The sequence below is a fragment of the Rhyacophila brunnea genome, unplaced genomic scaffold (genome assembly GCF_057557595.1).
Source record: "Rhyacophila brunnea isolate RB1 unplaced genomic scaffold, BYU_Rbru_1.0 scaffold_1, whole genome shotgun sequence".
NCBI lineage: Eukaryota > Metazoa > Arthropoda > Insecta > Trichoptera > Rhyacophilidae > Rhyacophila > Rhyacophila brunnea.
The window spans coordinates 65232524-65255383 of NW_028232751.1; the positions used below are offsets into that span (position 1 = coordinate 65232524).

General features: G+C 33.1%; 1 long non-coding RNA gene across 1 annotated transcript; it reads left to right on the forward strand.

The window, feature by feature from the left end:
* The first annotated feature begins 1159 nt into the window (after positions 1-1159).
* On the forward strand, positions 1160-12267 carry LOC147080130 (uncharacterized). The gene is made up of 5 exons (XR_015072199.1): positions 1160-1336; positions 8150-8350; positions 8475-8704; positions 8880-8948; positions 10431-12267. It is a non-coding gene; the product is annotated as an uncharacterized LOC147080130 (long non-coding RNA).
* The last annotated feature ends 10593 nt before the right edge of the window (positions 12268-22860 follow it).

A 22860-nucleotide genomic window follows, 5' to 3' on the forward strand; every position in this document is an offset into this window, starting at 1 on the left:
CTACACGAGATGATTTTTTCAACAGCTACAGGTATAATATAATATAGTAATAATATATTGTTTGGAATTTAAATAATTAGTCAAATTTTCATATTCGGGATATATGTTATTATACCTAGATCCAGGGGGATTTCAATAGATAAATATATTTTCTATTTCAATCACAATGTAAAATTATTGAAGCCAGTACTTACGTTTCCTGAAATTCCGATGCATTTCCAATTTTTTCTGTAAATGAGACAAAATAATATATGAAATTATGACAATATAGAATAAAGCCATCGAAGTCCTTTTGTAGAATACTGGCATTAACATTGTTTGATAGTAGAAACTCAATCAATTCTTAGGTTCATTTGGAGAAATTAAAATAATTAAATAAACCATAATTTGTGAATAGTTTTTCAGACAGATCAAAATTGTATTATCATGTGGGTGAGCTCTGTCCATAGAAAAAAACTAATTACACGGAAATCGATCATGAAAAATTACACATATGAATATTTTTTACCTTCAGCTTCTTTTTTTGGATCAGGTTTATCCATTTCAATCTCGAATATTAATCCCAGATTAAATACAAAGTAAATTAAAAGGTGGAGGTGTGAATTTATAAACCTGTAAATGAGTCCCGCTCAAAGTGATAGGGTGGCAAGTAGTAAAATATAATAAATTTGGACTAATGGTCTCTATCTAACGAAATTGTAAAATTACGATTCAAAAATATTGTTATTTATGATTCAGACAAAATTAAGTATTAATCAAATGTTGTATAACATCTTCCCACTATTTTTTTTATATTGTGATTATGCCTATACTAATATCCGATATAATTAAGATATTATTTATTTTTAGAAAACTCGATGTTTGGAAAATGAAGCTAAAATTAAAACTAGGATTCAGAAATATATTCTATACGTTAGTTAAGACTTAAAAAGTACTTAATAATATTTAATGGGAAAAATGCAAAGAAATTGGAAAAATGCTGGCTAACAATTTTAGGTAGGTAAAATGTTTGTTATTTAAAGGTAGGTACCTCAAAAAGATTGGTAGACATAAATCAAAAATTTTTAGATGAGAAATTGCGAAGATACTATTTTTCATTGATTTACTATTATTATAAAATTGAGAATTTTACTAATCGTATCTGGCAGCACTGAACACTGAGTTGTCATTAATTTTGTCAGTTTGATAGTTTGTTTTCACTCGATTCTTCGTTCGATATTGTGTTGACTGGTGATAAGAAATATCTCATTGTAAACAGTTGAGTTGTCAAATTTATGATAGTTAAGCTGTACTGTTATTATCACAACACTGCCAATCAGTGAAGAATCATTTAAAGGTAAAAACATACATTTATTTTGTGATTTAGCGCGGTTAATAAAATGCTCTGCTTTGAAAATATTCCGAGAACATGAATGTCGATAATACACAATATGAGTAAATTAAGAGACATCTGATAGTAATAATGTCATTTGACAGGTATCGGAATTCTTCGATATCTCAACATTAGAAAAATCCCGCTGGTTGAAAGTTAAATTTCTTTGAAGTGTCAAAACTTTTATAAACTTTTTATTTTGTACCTACGTTTGTACCAATCTATTAATCAGCTGTCATAAAATAATACAATATTATAACACCTACGCGAAAAGGGTTTCAGGTTCCTGTCCACTTGAATACTATATTTTTTCGCGAATAGTGTCTAAATAAACAATATGGATTCTACATTATTTTAATGTCTGGCAAATTTTATTTTGTTTTGACATAATGTGTACCTACTTACCATACCTAGTCCTTTCAGAGAAAATGTCTGCCCGGACACCCGGTGTTATTGAGGCCCATTTGCAAAAACTATGGGAAGGAAAATATACAATTAAGTATTCTCGTTTTAGTTACATAATATTATGGTACCTACGTATTTCATATTATTATTTATTTAAATTTAAACAATACATAACAAAAGTTTCTGAAAAATTAAGTATAGTTACCGTCGTCAGTCCATTTAGTCGCTTTTGACCAGAGCTGTTGAACCCCCATTTTTTTTTTTAATTTCATGTTTCGCGTTCGATTTATGTGGATACCTATATTAAATGTGGTTCGGTTCCATCAAACCAAAGATCCTCTTTCCGTATCATTTAAAAATCAATAAGCTTACTTTATTCCTACCAAGTTATAGGTAAGTAAGTATGTATATTGTTCATGTTTTATGAAAATTCATATATCCTATATGTAATTTTTTAAGATATCCTTACCGGGTGGATCACACGCTATACGTCGACATCACAATTTATTTGTCGCCACCCTAAGTGTACGGCCAGGGTGGGCATGTTGAGCGGCATGCGCAACTCAAACTCAAACGAAAATGTTCGTAGACAATATCTTTCTTTGATTTTACTGTTTTACGTTTGAGTTGCGCACGCCGCTCAACGCTTCGCCGAACACGTTCACCCTGCCGGGGCCCAACAGTTTTAGTAAAGAATACTTTTGTTAAAAGTTTTCTACGGTGGAATGATATGTACCTATAACATAATAGTTGTCATTTTTTTAAACTGAGGAAACGATGGCTAATCTTAATACTATTATGATGTAATATTAAATATCGGATTCCCGAGATTTTTAAAGCATTCCGTTAATATCCAAAATTATGGGTTCCAGTTTAAAGTAATTTAGAGGTTTTCAGGAGTTCCTGGTTTCAGCTCCAATTTCATTTTTAGCTCTTCTCTTGAAATATTGTTGAATATATTATTATTTTATTAAATCATGTCCGATCCTAATAAGATTATAAATGGACCTCACAGAGTGGTGGTTTTTTTATTAACAGATTTTTGTTTTTACTAGAAATGGATATTAACCACTCGCTCAATATAATATTAGGTTCGTACTCAAATACAAATTAAAAAACATTATGCGCTTATTTGTCAGACTCTGCGTTCAAACCTGGGACCCATGACATTATAAGTATAAGCCGACGCGTAAGCCACTCGGCCACCGTGGAGCTGTTGAACATAGACAGTTTTTAATACTTTTCAGTAGATACAGTAAACTGAGTAAACAATCTTTCTCCTTCTGCTTATATTCATCGTTAAGATTTTTAAAAATCGACAACTTAATTGCACTATGGGATAATTATTAATATTTTCAAGATATTCAGGTGCGCATCACGAGGGGGGACGGGTTATGGTCCGAAATACAAATTATTCATGTGAGCGGAAGATTATTCCTTCCATTTTGTTAGGACCTCGTGACTGAGGATCATGATCCGGGTGATTTAGCTGCCGAAGAGCCTTCTCAACAGGTTGGCTCAAAGACAAAACAGCGCGGACGACACAACCATACGGTAGCGATTGTAATAGTGATGGCCGCTAGGCATGCGCATTCGCTTTTCGCAGATGTGTACTATTAGGTATACCTGCAGGCCAGGTATTTATCATTACACTCAAAGTGCGGAGTATCTGGGTATGAGAAATGTCCAGGGGTCCACAGTTGAAGTGACAAGATGCTATACGTAGTAGACGGGGTAAATGTGAAAGTCAGTGGTACCTGCTAGATTTTGTTAAGTCCGTCCCCTCCCATCTCCTTAGAAATCAATACCCAATATTTTTTTTCAAAATGGACCCCCCCAAACAATTTTTCCGTGTGTGCACCTGAAGATATTAGATTTGTTATTTACATGTTTTATAGTAATACTATGTTGTTACATAGTAACATACTATGTTGTCAATGCAGTCCGGGCCCGGTGCCTTGCCAGCTTTTAACGCACGGATGATGAAATTGATCTCCTGCTCGGATGGAAACGATGAGTGGTCCGTATGAATTCGGAAGAGCAGACTCATCATCCAGGGGAATAAGCGCCTCGAGTAGGGTCGTAGCCGTATCAAATTCCGTACTGGTGGGTCCACCTTCTGGTTTCTCGATGCCGCACATGACGCTGTTAGGTCTTCCCAACTTCATAGTGTAGTCTAGAGGACCCCAGGGGTCCGAACTCCCCTAAATGGTCACAAAGTTCCGCCAGTGGTCTTTCTTGGCTTGCCTTGAAGCCATGCATGGCTGCAAGAAGCAAAATAGAGGCAGGTGGCTGCTTGGATCGGTGCGCGTGTTGATGGGCTTTGCGTGCCTTCCTAAAAAGCGCACGCAGGTCCGACACATGCTGCGTCCACCACGGTGACTGTCCGGGAGGCTTTGGCTTGCAGTGTCCGAGTGAAGATTCGGCAGCTCCGGTCATATCCACAAGAGTGTCAAAATTAGGAATATCATTTTAAGTGGGTAGTGCAGTGCGCTGTTATCTATCACAAAGGCCTACCGCACAACTTCCACGGACGCGCTCTCTATCCTGGCCGGTCCTTCCTCTTGACCTGCACATATAGGTACGCAGTGTATTCACAAAACTCCTCAAAGTTGAAAAGGCCGTTGTTGGTGACTTTCACCGTGCCCCGCCTCGAAACCTTCATACTGAAAAAGTATCTTTGAGGAAGCGGACAATACGTCTAATGACTCTGGATGCGGTGTCAGAAAACCTGGCAGCGAAAGTGGGATGCTTTCGTGGCCAGCAGTAAAATATATACATGTTAAAAACTGCTGATGCTTCACATCAAACGTACAGCCTCTTGATACGCTCGATTAAGACCGAGTGTGGTGCGGGATGGGTTGGTTTAGAAGGGTCTATGTTTGTGTTGGTAAACACTTCAAATAATAACTAATCACTCAGATGCCATTCCGATATTTTTATTCACATTAAATGACTAATATGATTTTTTAATTAAATAATAACCAAATCCTCTTCACTCTCAGCGTGATGAGAGGCTGCGTGGTCCTAATACATATTACTTATATGAAAATCGTCGACTTTATGAACCGGACGACTAGCAAAGCAGTTTATTATAGCATAGGCGTAAAGAACAAAATTCACAAACCCCACTTAATGCTGTGATTATATTATGATCACGTCACATGCTGGCGTGGTGACAAATTTAGTCTATGGTTTCGTCATTTCGCAGAAAATTTTGAATTATTATTCATTATTTGAGTCGTATAGAATCATATGTAGAACTGTGCACTATTCATTGTTTCGAGAAAATGACAAAAAACGCTTTGTTGGATTTTTGAGTTTTATAAAAGCATAAAATATTTTTCTACTTTTAGAAATTAGAAATACACAACAGAATTTATGTATGTCAGAATTCTGATTGTTGTAAATAATGAAATATACATGTTTTAAAAGTGAAGAGTGCTACATTTGATACTCACATAGTATACTGTTCTGTCTTTGTTACCAAGGTTGTGTAACGTTCTGTTTTTGATCCCAAACAATTGTGGATGACGTCACTAAGAAGTAGTTCAAATTTACGAGTGCAGTACATCATTATAATAAAAATAATGTATTTTTTTATTTATTGATTTCAATTTTAATAGGTACCTACATAAAATTTATAATACTTTAATTTTAAATTGATTAAATATTGTGGGTATTAAAAAAATAAACATACAGGGAGACAGAGATATTATTGTATGACATATTTTCCAATGTATTAGGTATTAAGAATAATAACGGAATAAAATCTATACTATAAGTTCATTTAGAATGTCATCTTGTATTTCACCTAAGTTCACGTCCCCAGAATCTCGTAAATTATTCCGGGAGTTATTTTAATCAAATGTTTTTTTTTATAGAATTGGAGGGTAAGTACCTATGTAAAGTTTACCATTGTGGCCCATAATACTTAGTTAATAATTTATTCAACTTTCACTTGGCAACCTTTTTGCAACTGTAAATGGATGAATCCTATCAATGTTATTATTTTTCTTGTATAATATTCCTTAGTTTCCCATAGTCTGATGGATATAAATTCTCTACGTGGACTAAAACATTCCCCTAACGTTTTGAACGCTTCATATTTCTTTTGGACTCGGAACTTAATATGTCATCGATAAGAAAAAAGGAATGAAATAAGCAGTTCACAGAAAATAAATAAAAGATTTAAGAACACAAACGAAAAGTGAACAAAAACAATCCAAATAATTATAGAAACTATTCTTGTTGGTGGAGAGGGGGGACATTGTTTTAATCTAGTTTTAATAATATAAATAAAATTTCATAAAAACAATTGTACTATAATCCACTTTATTTAATGAATCAGGAGCGGTTTATCCTTATAGGAAAATTTTCAACTGAGGTTTCATTCGTCCGAGGATGAAAAAGAATTAGCACTATGTTTTTGAAATAGTTTAAACTTGGATAAATAAAGTAAAATTAAAATATTTACTAAGTAATATTTTCAAAACATTTGATGTAGGTACGCCTATGGATTTTACACGCACTGACCTGCCAACTTTGTCGATTTTTGCCTGTCATTTTTCAGGATTTCTGCTTCTCTTGCGACCTTTGTTTATTATTACTGGTGTTGGTTGGTACTCCATGAGGGGACTAGCCATCAGTATTTATATGTCTTGGTAAAAAAAACCATAAAAAACTCAACTTTAAACACGGTATGTCAACAGTCACAACTGAACGATATGTATGAGCGGCCATATTGTGACGTCACTTAGGGCAACTCTGTGATTGGTCGAAACCGAACAGTTCTACTTGTGTTTCCAAGGACGTGAACAGTTCTAACTTTGATACCAAGCCCTATTTTCTTTCACGATTTTATACCACACAGATATGATTTTAATTCGAATATTATATTGCTAGTCATACATTATGATCCGAAGAATAATGTGGCATACTTAGTTCAATTTCGACATATATGCGACAGTTCTACTTTTGATACTATACGACTCATTTATGGTAATTTCAGTTAATTTTACATTAAAATTATTTGTGATATTGCATCCGTAGATAATATTTTGAACAGAATCGAACCAGCAGATCATAGATAATGGACGTAAACACCAGACATAGATAATAATTTGATAGAAAATCTATAGAGAAAAAAATAAAAACAAAGAGCACGCGTTTTGGAGTCGAAAATGTGTAAGCATGTAGAAAATAATAAAAAACCTTCATTGAGTCATGTGGTTGACGATGTAGCGCGGTACGCGGGAGGTGACCTCATTGTTGTTCTGGCGATTTCGGCAGATTTTGCTGGCTGACAATGTTCGTTTAAAGGATCAATATGTGCTATGGGATGGGAGCATCAGTCTGATAACATTTTAAATACCAAGAAAAACAACATTATACGTATTTTTCCTGTAGCGGCAGCTTACTGTGACAGCGCATAATGTGATGATAATGTGTTTGACGCTTAAGCGACAAAGTTCAAACGTGTTGCTTTTAGAAGCGATAAATTATTATATTCTCAATACAATATTAATAGTGAATTTACAAATCCGCATGTTTAGACGCTCAGTGTGATGTTCCACTATTCTACTACTTTAGATAATACTTTTTATTGCTAGCGTTACCTTTTACATTTGCCGAGCGCTCATTTAATTAATGATTGCTATTGATTTATGGCGAACTATCAAAATAGGTATAATAGCCGATATCCACATATCGTATCACCATTGCATATCACATGAGACGGCTAAACCTTGTATAATTAATTACGTCTCAAAATGTGATACAAATATTATTTATACCTATGTAATACACCATTTTGTAAGTGTTTCGTCATGACATCAAATTGGTTATACGCTATTCTGCTACATCAGTGTGGTAATCAGGCACGGTTCCTGGATGGTACGATACGCGAATATTTAACAAGTGGATATAGAACATAAAATAGCTGTCCAAATCAGGGCTTTGAACCGAATACCGAATAAACTGTTTTTTTGGCTGAACAAGAAATAGGACCGAAAAAAATCAGTTTTTTCAGTTCGGCACATGTTCAAACACGCGCGATAACATGATCTTACTCGTCACTTCAGTTGTCATTCAGTTCTTGTAGACTCATAAACACAACACATCTTACGTCTTGGGTCTTGAAACATTTAAAAATTAATCACTCGGAGTTGTCAGCGGAGGAGCAGTCAAAGGCTCCCGAAAAGGATGACATTTCATGTCAACAATTTCACTACCGTCGCAAAAGAAGTATAACATGAAAAAACCTGAGATAAACGCAAAGGCACTGCCCATATAAACTCCTGTTGACTTATTATTTTAATTAATTCAAAATATTTTTAAGCGAATTAATCAACCATTTTTATTGTATTGCAGGAGTACGCAGACGGAAATTGTTCTTCGGAATTTCACACAAATGTTGATTTACATGTCGATGTGGAAGATGTGATAAATACAACCACAATTCAACCTGAGACTTCCGCTTCGGAAATTGTATTTACCAGAAATGAAGGAGATACAAAAACACCAAACGCTTTTCTTCAAATCGCAAAAGAGACCATTTTTTCCAGTGATGAGGTTGTGATCGATCTTTACATTATTTAAATAAATTAAATTTAAATTTAAAAATAAAGTTAACTAAATTTATTAAAATCAATCATAATCACTGAAAATGAATTAATTATATATTTTTATATTTCAGAATACGAAAAACGCAAATGTCCGCAGGAAAATGCTTTATCTCCTGTGCCAGTGAAAATGTATGATTTTGATGAAAAAGATGAAAACACAACACAATTACGTAACGCAAAGGAAGCTATTACGATATTAAGTCTCGATTCGGGAAAAATACTACTACAAGATTGCCCAATTACTTCGAATACCTCATTTCCAGATGCAGCGAAGATATCAACTTCACTTGATAACAATAACGTGAGTCAAATACTGAATATTATAGCTAATATGTAATTGTTTCGCAGTACCTTTATCTAGACAGTTTTATTTTTCCAATTCAGCAAGCGCTGAATTTAGTTATAGGTTATAGTCATTATTCGATCTGATTGGATTTACATATTTTAGTTTTTAAACTATTTCACTATTTTTATAGGTAATTTCATCTGCGGAGCCTTCTTTTGATTTCGGCAGTGATTATATACCAGAAAGCAGCTGGACTGAAGTAAGTAGTATATTATCAAATATTGACACCTATGAACACTCCATAAAAGACAATAATATTGATAGTTATAGTAAAATATAATTCATAATTATTATGTATTACATCAATATAGCTAAATTTACGTACTGATTGATAAATTTTCGAAAATAATTACAGTGGAGACTCGATTATGGAGGGTAGGTTGGTAAGGACAATTTTTAAAAAACACTGGAAAATCTCAATAAAAAAATGTAAAAAACTTTGGGTTTTAAAACATAAATTATAAACTCCTAAGAAGTTCAATGATACCGCTACCCAAAAGCAATTATTTTTATTAAACATTTAGTGCGATTTGCCCATCTCCTTTGTGTTATAAGTAAACAGCTGATGTCGCGACTTCTATTCGACGACGTATTCGTAATTTTCCAGTTTCAATTTCGCTATTGTGTGTACAAAATTTTGAAAATCAAACAATAGTCATGCCGTAATGTTTATATTTTTTTAATGATTAGTAACTTTGGTAACTAAACAACAAAATTCTATGGTAATGTATGGAAACTTTAATTAATATTCATAGGTCATGAACGAAAGCTGAAAATATTTGTGTTAACCTAAAAATTACCAAAAAATCTTCAATGCAATGTCATTGCCGTTAACGAGTTTTTAGTGAGACAGATTATTAGCACACCAATAAACTTTAAAATATACAGTATAGATATGTTGAAATTTTAATCCAAAATTCAGTCAATGTGACCCTGGATAATAAATTTAGAGTTTACTGTATTTCAAAAGTTTTACGTAAAAATAACAACACACCAGTAAAAATATAAATGCTTAAAACCTACAGACTAGTCATACAAATTTCATTCGAAAAACTGACTTTACCGAAAGAGTGTACTTCAAAGAGTGCATTGTAAGAAAACTTCTATTTTAGCAGCCAGATATTATGAAATTTTAAAAAAAATGCGTCATGCGTCACAATCTATTTTTACAACATTTTTATTTGCTCGTATTCTTATTTGTCCAGTGGTTGTTTATCCAGTACAAATCTTGCAATCGATTTTTAACTAACGTCCCGACTAGCTAGACATTTGAAACTTTTAGAATATATCAGAACACAATGCCAATGCATTCTTTTAATACTTTTAGCCATCTTTAAGTAGAATTGAATTAATTTTCAGTTAATTCTGTTTTGTATGTAAAGTTATTTCGGAAGAAATCCGTAATCCAATCCACTATTATTGGTTGCTAAGTGGGTAGTCCTAGCAACTAAATTATTAATATATACGTGCGTTACTATGGAAATCAAAATGAAATGTCAAAATGACATTTCAGTATTCTATATTTGTTTGTTTTTTATTTACTTCATATCAAGTACAAGTTTGAGCATAATAATTCAACAGAAAATTTTAAAACGTTGTATATAAAATGTTCTTTTTATCTAAAATCATCTTATTTTTTAGTGGAAAAAATTCTGATAAAATACTCGTATTTTATTTTTAGGAGACTTTACCAGAACAATCAATATCAGCTGAAATCGAAGATGTTAGACTGGTATCTCCGATAAGAGACCAAACTGATGATCAACGACGAGACGATGAAACACGATCGTCACCAAAAAGCCTCCAGGGGCCTTATGTTAGAACTTGCGAGTTGTGTGAAACATCGTAGTCATTCGCGAAAGTGACGTAGGTTATCGAAATAAGGCATGTCGAAACTTATCACTACCTGAATTAGTCATAATCTGTGTCGACAATATTGCCCATACCAAAGGGCACTCGTGACCATAGTCCCCCATACGAGTTGAGTATGTGAGCATGCGCACTGATGTCTCGCGCCGATGACGCAGTTTAGTTTTCAACTGTCAAATAAAAGTGAAAGGTTAGGCTGCGAAAAGATAGTATTTTATTATTGGGCTCGCGAGAATAATTACCTACATATTATTATTTTATATTTCGCCAAAGCATTGCTATAGATTTGTATCGTTCACCCAATTATTGTAAAATATGTCAATCCCATAAATAGTTACTTTTGCGGCACTTTTAGGATCACGTAATCATCCGCGAAACAGATCAAATAATTATGTTAACTTATGTCAAAATGCTTTTTCACTCAGTGATGCACTATTTATACGTAATTTTCGATTAAACAAAGAGCTTGTGAGATATATTTTACAAATTCTCACGCCATATAGGTTTATTAGGTATCTTAAGTTTAATGTTACTACCTACCTACAAGCGTGAAGAGTTTACAATGCGAAAAAATGAATATGGTTGTATAGATTAAAATTAATCAAAGACATAGAAGATGTATGTTATATTTTGACACATTATTACGTTTATAATATTATATCCATGGAGAATTAAAAAGTCGTAGGTAGGTATAATGTTGAGACGGACATAACCTCACCTACCTCATTTCAATTAAGATCACTTAATTGAAACCTCTCCATTCTTTTGCTACTTTTGCACGACGAAGGACGTGAATTCATGTACCTATTACCCGATTTCCATGTTTATTTTGATATTTCGTTTCGTATGTGACAGTGACCTTGAAAATCAAAACGTCAAAATGAATGAGTTCGCTGACGGAAAGAACACGGCATTACCAATTTATAAACAATAAAGATGCCGAATTATTATATTACCTATTCACAATGTTACTTAATACTCTGTTATCTTGAGTTCAATTAATTATGTTAATGTTTTATAATGGTTTGTAATGAATAAATACCTACATAAAAATAAATGTTATTGAAGACACTGTGTTTATTTTGTTAAATCTTGTTTTACAGTGTAATAATATTATATGGTTTCGCATTTATGTAAGGTTATATTCTACGTACATATATCTATATCATAATACTAAATCAATCGAATATTGTAGGAATTATACACAAACATAACCAACAAAAATAATGATTTCGTTTGACATTTCATTTTTGACGTTTCATCTTGTACCATAGACACCGATTTTCTCGGTTTTGGCGATGTTGCCAACTGGTCACTCGCGAATTAAAATAGTCCGTAGCGAGTGGCTTCAAAAATAGGTATTATCGTATACGGCATGAAACGGGCGATACTAACTTGTCATCCCACACGGTTGTCGACCACACGAGTCGATAGTTACGAATTTGGGCTGCAGTTAGCGACTGCTAATAAACTAAAAGAATTCTCAGACAAAATTTCTCACCAAAAGATTTCTGTTTTTTCTGTGAAACATCAGTGCTAAATTTTTCCAGACACATCAAAAGAAATCACCCCATGATGGTCGAAGTCCAAAAAATATACTCACTTTCGGTTAATTCAAAAGAGAGGAAACATCTGATAACTTTATTGAGGAAAAAAGGAAATTTCACTACGAACTCAGCATTACATCCCAAATATTGATTTGTTTATTGAAGCCACCAAAATAATTGCAAAGTATGACGCCATTAAAGATGTTTACATGAGTCCTACATTTGCAATGAACATATCAAACTCTTTGAAACAATGCTGCGATATCGCGATTTCATATGCATTAAAAAAACAGATTTTTATGCAACCATTCAATCTGCGGAAGCAGAATCTATTTTAAAATCTATGATACATTTTTTGATAGCTAATTAGAATTTGATATTTCTAATCAAGCTGCAACTGATTTAAATATGCATACATGATAGAGATGGCGAGTTTATTTGACAGATACAGTTTACAGTTATACAATGGTACAATATAACAGAGAGGTAGATATCATTTTTCGAGGCACTAAGCGCAAGATACAAGTTTATCGAGTGAATATTACGGAGAGACTGGCTTGTTTCCTCCCGTCAGCGTTTTATTGAACCTGTCACGATGGAAAATGCTTACCACAGTATCTCAGCAATTTGGTGAGAAAATATAATAAACGTTTAATAAATATAGGTGAAGTAAACAAAGTGCTTACTGAGTAGTAGTAATTCGATTGTGTGAAGATATATACAAAGAAGTTGCAATATGTACTTAACAATAATTAAATAAATAACATTAATTTGAAAGCGATTCATATGTCATGGATTCTGCTGACACTGCGTGGTTCTCACAGAAACATTGATAGCTACACTCGTGCCTTTGTCCAGTGATCTTGGATTATTAAAAGAATATGTAACAAAAAAGGCCAACGAAGCTGTATTGCAACTTCAAGTATCAAAAACTATTGAAACGGCATATTACGAATTACGTGAAACTGTATTTTGCCATGTGCTTCTATTATGTAAATAGAAGGCGTCCAGGAGAACAGGAAAGATTGCCAATACACATCCATGAAAAATCTGAGGTGACCAGAAAAAATTCTAATTAAGGTTCAAACGTATAGTGATACGAAGAAAGAGGGGTCGAGATATTCTGGTCCTATTCAGTCTGGACGTTCAAGATCATATTAATTTACTTATCAGTCTAAGGACTAATTTTATTTCAGAACGAAACACTTTTTGAAACATGTATTTTTGGATATAAAGTCTTACAAAAGTTAGCAAAACATCCCGAAGCTTTAACATCAACTAATCCAAGAAAGCATTTGGCTACATTGACATAAATTTTCAACATGAGCGAAAATGATACAGAGCAGTTGGCTACATCTATGGGTCATACCACGGGAGTGCATAGTCGATCAATATCAACTGCCGGATGACGTATACCAAACGGTCAAAATCTCTAAGCTTTTATTGTTCAGGCTTCACGGCTTCAGGATTTAAAGGAAAAGCTATGAATGACATCGAAATTGACTTAGAAGATTTGTTAGACGGTCCGACGGATTCCAAAATCTCAAAAAAAATATTAAATCATTTTTCAAAAATCACATAGCGAACAAGAAACCTCCAAAAAAATGAGTGCAATACTCTAAAACAAAAACATCCAAAAATCGTTCACAATAAGTTGTGGTTAAAAATAAAAGTTTTCATACAAAATACTTATTCAAAAAAATAGTGAGTAGTGTGTATACTGCAATATTAATTACATGTTGGCTTAGGTGTAACATGAAAACAATGTATGTGTTTTGTACTCCTCTTTATATGTAGCGCAGTGTACCTAATGTACAGTTAATATTATTATACATATTTCAACTACCTAAAAATCTTATTAATCTATGTCCATTTATGGAAATTACATACGTCTTCTATTTTGCATTTTCGTTTATAAGTCGAGTGTGTCAAACTCATTTTAAATTAAATTAATTTTTAATAATAAGCTTTGTATTTTATTTTCCTTCACATATTAATCATTAATTGAGCCCATATACGGAAAACGAGCGTTATCCTGAAAACAGCGTTCAGAGATATTGGCAGTTAAACATTTTAGTTGGTTGTTGTGGATATACCCGTTATCGAAAATATTTAATTCTGATGAATAAAAGTAGTTTGAGTAATTGAGAACACGGCTTATTAAACAAAAAAACTTTATCGGATAGACCACCATGTTTATAATAAAATGTATGGTAACAAATTTAATGCTGTTTTTCCGTATAACATAAAATAATCGTACAACTCTGATTTTTATGGTAAAACTCTTTAACTTTAGTTTTAAAGTGAGTTACTTGAAGTGATGTCTTCATTAGGAGGTCCATTTCCAACAACATTGGGATAAATTCCAATATATTTCTTAACTAATCGGCGCTTTCTTGCCTTCACAAAAGGCAAACAAGAGAAAATGTCATCCATTTACTTACATTTACGATTTGTGTACAGTGCCGCAAACTTATCTGAAGAATTTATGGGGGAACCACAGTCGAAAACTACCCAATCTAGGCTCACAACTGGACAGAATCTGATATTGGAATGGTGTATTCAATATGGGTTCTAGTAGTTCCATTTTTGACCATTATTCGGATATGTTGGTTGGACTGTATGTCATGTACATCATAGATATGATATACGGATAAACAGCGTGTAACGCGTGGTCAGTTTGGACTGTCTACTGCCACCTATTGTTAGAATATCAAAGTAATATTTGGTGAGTGCATGCATAAGTATATGTCGTGTAATTTAAATTGATTTACGAAAAAACAGCGTTATCGCGATAATGCTGTTTTTACAACAAATATCTATGACTAACAAAATTTAGTGTGCACTAGTTATGTCAGATCTTAACAGCCTACCTCCATCCTTTCACCACTGCTATATTATTATCATACTTTCACCAATTTTAACGGTTTACATATACAGTATAACCTCATTTTTACATGCCCGGAATTCACGTTTTCCCGGCAATTGCGTGTATTTTTTTCAGTCCCGATGTATATCAGTACATTTAATACCCGCATTTACGTTTTTCTTTCCCGCGATTTCCTAACCCTATAACTAATAATAAAAATAACCCTAACAAATAATCCAGTATATCGGCTATTTTCAAAAAATTTTTGCTGCTGGCTTCCTGTAAAGTATAAACTGACAAGAATCGTGTTTTATTTAGAGATGAATTTTATGTCACTACTATACGACCCAAAGAAGTTAGATGGTCTTTAATATACGGCCATATATTTCCGATACAACATTTCATGGTGAAGTGTGATACGGCGAACTGCATACGTACAAGTTTCCGGACACGAGCCAACATTGGGTGGCACGTATGTGATGAAGGATCAGTTCCAACTTCTGGCGGAGCGGGAAACACTTAAAATCTCACATCGACATTACTATCTCATCACCAAACACAACACACAAAATCACTTTTACTTGGAACAATACAACTAGCACACTATCACTCGTGAATGACTCAACACGCATTTAAATGAGAAAACAGACTGGAGAAAAAAAAAAAACTGAATTGACAAGGCAAAACATGAGCGAACTCAACATAGATAAACAGTACCTTGAAAACATACGCACAACTTCTGAACTCGACACTGCAGTGGAATAGGTAGATAACCTCAGCAATCTCTATCACATGCCATAAAATACTCCCAAAAAAACGCCACATGTAATCAGGAAAAATCCAATCTGGTGGAACGCTGAATTAACAAATACGAAAAGAATGACTCTCAGATCAAAACGGAAATTACAGTACTCAAGCGACATCATGCGCCCACAAAAGCTCACCGACAATATTGACTAAAGAGAAGCATATAAAACAACCGTTGAGGAAGCAAAAATTATAAGCGCCAAATTATTTTATGAATCTCGGACGCCGATGACAGTATGGTCACTGTTACATCCCTATTTTAGAGAGGCTTCCCCTTGTACTGAATAACTATTAAATACAAGTGAGCTGAACCGTAACCCTGATCTCTATAAACGGTTTAATAAAACACCTCATCAAATTCCTTGCTCAACTGCCTTAATGTTTTATCCCCATTTAAAGTCCTTCGTCCGGTATGTGGAAGTAACATGAAAAAGTAAGATGAAAAGTAAACACAAAGGTAACATTAAAGTACGAAAGACGCTGTATGCTATCAATAGTTTAAGAAGATAATAAATTGCTTTGTTTTATATAAAATATGTACTAGTGTAAGAAATAAAATGTTTAGGTATAAGATTTAATAAAGAAACTGGTTATAAATATGTGCTTAGTACCTAGTAAAGTATGTAAGAGACGAATGGATCATGCTGAGCAATTGACATGCAAGCCATAAGGGAATTATTATTAAGAGTGTATAGCAGGGGGGGGCAAACTTTTTGGATGGAGGGCCAAATTCAAGAATTCAAAATGAGCGGCGGGCCGCAAGTAAAATATCATTTTTAGATATACACTATTTATTATCACGAAAAATAAACATTACAAAAAATTAATGAGAAGAATGAAACTGTTTTAATGTTGTTGTGAAAATGTTGTAATGAAATTAATGAGAAGAAAATTTTTTTTTTTTTAATTCAGGTGTTAATTTTGTAGTTGATATTCTCAAAACTGCTTGTAAATGGGCATCGGAGATATTTGACCGTCAAGGATTTTTATTGAGGTCCATGATCGAAAATGTTTGTTCACATATATAGGTTGATCCAAAAATAACGAACATTTTTCTTGCATAATCTTTAAGTTGGTCGAATTTGTCTGAATTAAGGGCATTATAAAAATTGGAGATTTCTTCACGACGATGCAATTCTCTTAAATCAGTGTCACACTGCAGATCAATAATCGCAAGTTGTAGCTCACCAAAAAATCTTTGTGAAAAATTGTCATTCAGAGCTTTAATAATTTTACCATATTCTTCAAATTTATATTCTGGTATATTCAGCAACTTCAAAGTTGGAAAGTGGTCCACGTTGTTATTCGATATTTGTCTAAGGAATAACTTGAGTTTTAATTGAAATCCATTCAAACTTTTTACCATATCATGGGCATATATTTTGTTTCCTTCCAACGCGGAGTTAAAAGTATTTAAATGTGTCACGATGTTCAACGTAGAAAATAGTGGTTACATAGTGTAGACGAGATGCAAGGAAGACGTACTGAGATAATACATTTACAAAACAAAAAATTCTTCAAATTTTAATCTATTGTCAATATTTTTTAAAAAATATATAAAAAAGTTATTCGTAATCAGAAGTACAATTAATGATGGCGGGCCGCAAAAAAATACCCGGCGGGCCACATGCGGCCCGCGGGCCGCAGTTTGCCCACCCCTGGTGTATAGTATGTAAATTCAAATATTATAATTTTGCCGCGCATTACGTAATTCTAAACTCGTCAGGCGCCGTCGCTGAAAGCTACCTCCTGGTTCGACAATTCAAAAAGTCGCCTGATTGAATTTGGCCAATCACGGGAGGTCTTTCGTAAGTCGGCTTGGGTTCGGATTCGGATCGTTGTCGAAGAACCCTGTAGCCGGGAGTCAGCGTCCTTTTGTGAAACCAAACAGACCTTGCTCTGTATTAATTATAAATAAGAATAAAATAAATTTAGAGATAATTTAAACAAATTGAAATTTATTATAACCCTAAAAATAATTTGTAAGACAAATAACAAAGTAAATAAATACCAACCTACCAGTCAATACACCCAAATAAAAATTAGGAGTTTTATTTAGATACTACCTGTCCCGCACATACCTACCGGATTAAAATCGTATTCTGAGGCGTTTACCTAAAATAACTAATATATATTCCAAAATTAAACTCCACTTTCTTCACAACGAAAAAACAATTCTAACACCACTCCGAAAGTACCGCAACCCGAGCTAGTCGAGATAAAAAGAATATTGACCGAGGTGAGGTCAATATCCGGTTACTGCGCTTACTGGAGGTGTTACTTCACTATATAAAATAACAAAAAGAACAAATGCCAGAAACATACAATCAACACTTACCACAGGGGGAGTAAAGCACTCAACCGCAAGACTCTGCAAAAGCCCTAATGGAAAAATTCTTCCCGTACGATGATCCAGCTACAGATACAACATATCGGACAACCATATTCCGGGCAGTGAGGACGATATCCAATTCACACTCACTGAGATACAGTCTGTTTTTCAGAACATGACCCCAAAAAAAGGCACCCGGACACGACAACCTCACATTAGATATCTGCTGAAATTTCTTAAAAAACTTCCCAGAAGAAATACTGTTACTATAAATTAAATGTCTGACATTCGTTCCCAAAAATTCTGGAAAATAGCCATCATTAAGGCCGTTCTTAAGCTTGGAAAAGATGCTATGGACACAAAATTATACAGGCCTATCGGCCTCCTTCCCGTTTTTAGAATAGTGTTTGAAAAACTAGCCATTCAAAGAGTGCACTGGCATCTTGCAAAAGACAAACTAAGTGCGAAACAGTTTGGCTTTACCCCTCAGACACCAACAGAATACGCACTAAACATAGCCGTACATATAATCACAACACATCTCGAATTGAAAGATTCGCATTTGATAATGGATGGTGGCCACATGTAAAAAACGCCTTCGCAATAAATTCAACACCACCTAATTTATACAAACTGTTCAGGAGTTATCTACAAGAAAGGGAAGTAGTACTTAAGTATGCAGGCGAAGAAATAAAACAGGATCAAACCCAAGGTTGCATCCAAGGCTCAACTTGTGGCCCAACACTATGCAACATTGCTTTAGACAGTCTACTAACAATAATCTTACCACAGAATACACACATGCAAGCCTTTGCTGGCGATACAGAAAAAGACACAGAGGAACTGGAATCAAAAACCAACAGTGTGCTCCAAAAAGTAAACTCGTGGGGAGAAGATGCAAAACTAACCTTCTCAGATATGAAGCGCTTACTTTCAAATGCGGCTAAAACGGTTTTATGCAATATTTATTATTTCAATTTATCTATCTTTTACTACTATTTTAGCCGATTTTGAAACTAAGGTAGATTTTTAATTATCAATATCAACGTATTTAGCCGAGTTTTGAAATTAAAACTCAGACCATACTGTGGTAGACAAATATATTTTACAAAATATATATCCAACTCAAAATACTTGAAAAACCGTTTTAGCCGCTTTTGAAAGTAAGCGCTTCATATTAAGACGAAAATAATGTTTATCAAGAAAAGGAAAATACGGACACCACAAATGGAGGGTGTCGGCGCGTGATCGTCCAGAATGGAGGAAGTTTTTGAAGAAGGCTAAAACCCGCCAAAGGTTGTAGTGATGATACTTACCCTGCAACTAAGGTTCCTCGACAGCCGAATCATCTGGACCATGACTCTCAGTCATGAGGCCTGACGAAGAAGAAAATTCACCAAAATTTCTTGTATTTTTTTGTTCCAGACTCTAAGAAACTGTGTGGCATGCCTGCCAGTATTCGATATTTTGTTATTTAGTATTTCGTGAGATTTATGAAAGACTCTAAGGCCTTTTTTAATATCGGGCAATCGTTAATAACATGCCACCCTAATTAAGAAGTGTTCACACATGGAGAGCAGTCGTCATCTCTCAGTTTGAATCTTTTTAAATAGCCTCTCAAGGCCGGTTCAGACTGGTCGAGTGGCGAGTGATTCAGTTACCACAAAATTATTTAGTAAATGAAAAGTGTCCGAACACAGTACATCAGTGAGTGACGTGTCAAAATGAACAAAGCACAACGTAACAAAGCAAAAATAAATAATGAATTCTACGAATTACTCACAAAGTTTAAGAATAAATATTCTTTTTATTGAAATTTGTATAATTAAAAAAAAAATAAGTTAATAACTTCATATATTAGAAGAATGGGAGGAAGAAATTCTACGACAACTAATGAATCTTACTAAAGATAATGTGTTCAGGCTTGTCTCGTACTCTTTACTCGACCGAAAAAATGGATCGACTCGACTAGATGATTTTACTAAATTACTCGACCAAATTTGTCTGTTTATACATGTTTAGATACTAAATTACTTGACCAGTTCGAACCGGCCTTCAGTGCTCTGTGGACTCTTGTCATGTAATGATGTATTTGTGTAGTAGATTTTGGTGAATATTGTATACTTAGTAATTAAAATAAAGCACAATAATATTATGCGATACTGATTTCCCATAATTTAATAATCGTGACGACCGGTTTCGTTTATGTTAAATGGTATGGTTCAAATATTGTGTTTTATTTCAATTAAGTACTACAATATTTTTTCATCAAGAAATCAGGCGTCTAATAACAAAAACCTATAAGTCACACGTCATATCGATTAAAACCTAGCAAAACATGTGCAAATTCACATTATGAAAAAATATTTAAAAACGATTTATAGAAACCAATTATTTAAAATGATATAAATATATTTGTCTTGTATTTATTGCAAAAAGGCCTTCATCAGTTAATAAAAATGGGCATACTGTCCTAGTTTGAAAATAAAAGAAAAAACTAATGTTAAAACCAATCAGTTACACTTGACACAGAAAAACATCATTTACCACTATTATTGATCATAATAGATTTGAGTTTCAACCGCATGTTCGTCCTCCTTCTTTTACCGACGTTTTGGGCTCGTTGAAGAGCCCTTTCTCAAGAGAGGAGGAAGAACACGCAGCGGAGACCCAAAAATTCATTACGATAACAAAAAACCGTGAATATCTGTTATTGAATTATCGGTTTTTATAATCAGACGCCACAATTGACAGTCAATATTTAAAGAATATGTATATCAAAGGGGAAATGGAATGTGAAATAAAAAGGCAGAAAATAATTGCAAAAGTTTATTAGAGTTTTTAATATAACAACAATATAACAGATAAGGCATCATTCTAGGAATTGGTAATGGATTGGATACATAATAAGAAAATACTTTATTAGGTGTTTGTACTTCATAAACAATGTCTACTAAAACGGGACATTCAATCACAGTAAATAAGTTTCATACTATATATTTATTTATCTACCATCGACAGTCAAGATTTTATCACATATTTAATGGCAAGGTAATTCAAAATTGACTAAAAAAACTAGATATCTAATACTATATTAATATCACATGAATAGTAAGTACCTAGTAGTAAATTGTAAGTTTTGAAATATAATAAAATAAATAAATTATGACAACAGGCAGGTACATCCATAGATAACAGACGTATATATATATATATATATATATATATATATATAGATTCGTAAGTTCCATACAAGAAGATGCCCCTTATAATTAGCACCATCTATTGGCGTGACTCGAAGTTTTGACTATGACAGAACCATAGATCCGAACCCAAAAAAGTATTTATAATTATAATTTTAAAATATTAATTCGGATCAAAAAATGAAACGCGCAGTTTTCAATCAGATACAATTTATTGCAATTATATTACTTAATAATAATGAAACCAAGACATTTTGTAATAAAGGTAAGTAATACAATTTTATAATAATAGGTAAGTATGTATATCAACTTTTTGACAATAGTGATTCTTCTAACAAAAAAAAATGAATTAAATGTTAATAACACTTTGATGGTATTGAAAAATATAACATGAAATTTCACGAGGCAAACGTGAATTATGTATTTTTATCTATCATAACAGACAACGAAATAAATAAAAAATATAACCAAAAAATCATAATAAGACTAAAATAAAGTTTATGTATATTACTAATCTTAAAATGACTTCTTCAAAAGATAATATGTTTGGCTCACATTAATACTGACAAATGTTATTTAAACAATGGTGATGTGTATGCAAATGTTTTTTTTAAACAGATATTGTAAATATTTAACATTACTAGTAACAACTAGGTATAAAATAAATGGGAATACGTACTTAACTACAAATATGTTAAAAAGCTCATGACGTGTGTTTTAAAATGCATATTAAAATAAGAGAAAATTATTTCATGTAAAATAGCAAATATATAGGTACAGGAAGGACATATTATTATTCTTTTTGCATTGCGGACACGACGAAATCATTTTTCGATGGTGTTAGTGTGATTGACACACTTATAAATAATGACAGAGAAAATAATAATTTATTTACAACAAGCAAACTGAATGATAAGATAAAATGCTTTTAATACATATTAATTATTATAATACATAATGTTATAATATAATCATAAGACAGACAATATGCATTTGATGTATTCAACAATAATATTATTAATAAATTTAGATTGAAAAGGTATAAAATATAATATGTATTAAGGACATTGCAAACAGGTAGGTCTGTACATAATTGTTGAAATAAAAATAACGAGCCTACAAGGAGTTGAATAAAACTAGAAATTATTCATTATATTTAAATGGCTGTATTGTTTGATCGATGATAAAGATAAATATCGATATAGGTAGCTGCATCGATAGAAATAAAGTTTCATGAAAGAAATACCATTGGCTTCCTTTTGATTTTTCTGTTGGATTTCTCCAGTGCTCGCAAGTAAACATTATTATGCCCTTTATAAAATAATTTTCCATTCAAAATTTTGTTCGTGGTATTACAAAACATATTAATTTGAAATGAAAGCATATATTTGATGTATTTATCAATAGTGTCATTTTTATGTAGCGGGCACGAAAAAACGGATAAGTCAATTTGATTTTTAATTTCAACACTTATTTTCTTTTTT